A 2,434-nucleotide genomic window follows, 5' to 3' on the forward strand; every position below is an offset into this window, starting at 1 on the left:
CCAACAATATGAAGCCCAACTTTTCTTTGCACTCTTCATTTCATAAGAGAACTTTTCTATTAATTTAACCAGTTGGATAAAAATATAAAGGTCTGAGATAAATTTCATAGTTGGATGTATTACTGAAGTTTTCTTGGGAAACAGAATCAATAGGAAATACATGGATAATTGTTCAGGGGGATTTATTAGGTAGGCTGACAGGACCAGAAGCAGAAGAGTCCATGGTGAGAGCAATGATCTTCTACACACTGAAGAGCCGGAGGACCCAGTAGCTGTTCAGCCAACAAGAGGGATCAAAGATGCAGAACCAGGTCAAGGCCAAAGGCTCAGAAGCTCACTGGAGCATCACTAGTAGGAGTCTCACTGGAAGGGTCAAGAAACTGGAGGCCAAGCCTGGAGAACAATGTCCAAAGGTTATGGCCGCTAACACTGGGCCCACTCAGGAAGACTGCAGTTCTTCAAAGTGAGCACACTCCCATCATCTTTCCCTTCTTATTCCTTCCAGGCTATCAGCCTATTGATTGGTGCCATCCACAATTAAGTTGGGTCCTCAGCCCTCAGTTTGCTGGTCTATATGTCAACCATTCACAGACACACTCAGAACTTGCTTTAGCAATGCACTATGCATTTCTTAATCCACTCTAGTTGACATATCATGATTAATGATCACATTGAATGAGCTTGTAATGGATTCGATTTTATCCAGTTTTAGTTACAATGATTTCACTTATCTATATTTAACCTTGAATTGTGGTCTGGTTACCGTGGCCTTTCTCTACTGTCTATACCTAAAGTCCATATTTAAATTAATTATTTTAGAGTATGTATTAGTTTTCTATCACTACATAACAAATGACCATACACTGGCTTAAGAGAATACAACTTTATTATCTTACTGTAGTTAGAAATCTGGTACAGACAGACCATACTGGACCTGTACTGGGCCATACTGTCAAAGCTTTGGCAGGGCTACATGAGTTTCTGGAAGCTCTGGGAAAGAATCTGTTTCTTGCCTTTCAAGCTTCTGTGAGCTGATCACATCCCTTGGCTCTTAGTTTCTTAGTCTATCTTCAAAGTCAGCAATAGCAAACTGAATTCTCACATCTTATCTATCTGACCTATCTCCATCCTTTTCTCTTTGTAGCCAAGGGAGAGTTTTATACTTTTGAGGACTCATGTGAAGGATTGTACCCACTCAGATACTCCAGAATAATCCCATCTCAAAGCCTTTTGGGGCACATAAGGTAATGTATTCAAAGGATCTGAGAATTTGGGCAAGGACATTTTAGGAGCCATTATTCTGCCTACCACATGGTGTGATAGAAACAATCTCTAATGCATTTGATTTGATAGTAGCAGACCAACAAATATAAGTGATTTTACACTTCAAAAATACTTAGGCTGTCCTAGTAAATTATTACTACTGAAAACATTAACTCAACAGTTATATATGCCAAGCATTATTCTAAAAGCCTAGTGCATGTTCATACCATTTAATCCTCACAACACCTCGATGATCTAGATGTATTACTCTTACTCTGATAACTAGAAAGTAAGACTCACAGAAGTGAGATGACTAATTAGTGGTGAATCTGGAATTTGAACTTAGGTGGGTTGGTCTCAAGTTCTTAAACACTGTGCCATAATCTCTCTCAAACTATCTGGTCAATGGAAGTTGTATTAAACTAGTAGTCGAAAAAATGAGTCAGGACACTTTAATAAGAAAGAGCTTTATTTTGACCCATGATTCTGGAGGTCCAAGATCTTGCGGCCACAGATGATGATGGTCTTCTCACTGGGAGAATCAAAAGGCACTGTGGTGCATCACATGCCAAGAGACAAGTAGTACATGTCTATCTAGTCTCTGTCTCTCTTCTCATAAAGCCACCAGGATTCATTCATGGGGACTAATGACCTTACCTAATCCTAATCACTATCCAAAGGCCCTTTCTCTAAACTCCATGATCAGATTGTTTCCACTTTCAGAATGTGGTTGGATCATGAGGGCTCTAAGTCCATCAGTGGGTTAACCTATTGATAAATTTATAATTTGATGGCACAATTGAGAGATAATGGAAACTTAGAATGGGGCCTAGCTGATGGGAATGGGTCATGGAATGTGACCTTGCAGACTATCTCTTTTCCTTGGCCCCCTTCTTTATAGCTCTTTCCTCTCTATTTCTGCTTCCTGGCTGCCTTAGGGTAAGCAACTTTCCTCTGCCACACTCTTCTGCCATGAAGTGTCTGCCCTGGAGCCAGTCAACCATGGAGGGAAACCTGTGAATTCATGAGCCAAAAGAAATCATTCCTCCTTTAAGTTTTTTTCCCAGGATTTTCATGATGACAGAAAATTAGCACAAGACAGAGTATCACACAGGAGTAAATGAAGAAACTAGACTGAGAATCCAAGTCATCTGATTCCTACCACTCCCCA

The sequence above is a fragment of the Heterocephalus glaber genome, unplaced genomic scaffold (genome assembly GCF_053883595.1).
Source record: "Heterocephalus glaber isolate CG9 unplaced genomic scaffold, H.glaber_assembly_v1.0 deba00000594, whole genome shotgun sequence".
Classification (NCBI taxonomy): Eukaryota; Metazoa; Chordata; class Mammalia; order Rodentia; family Bathyergidae; genus Heterocephalus; species Heterocephalus glaber.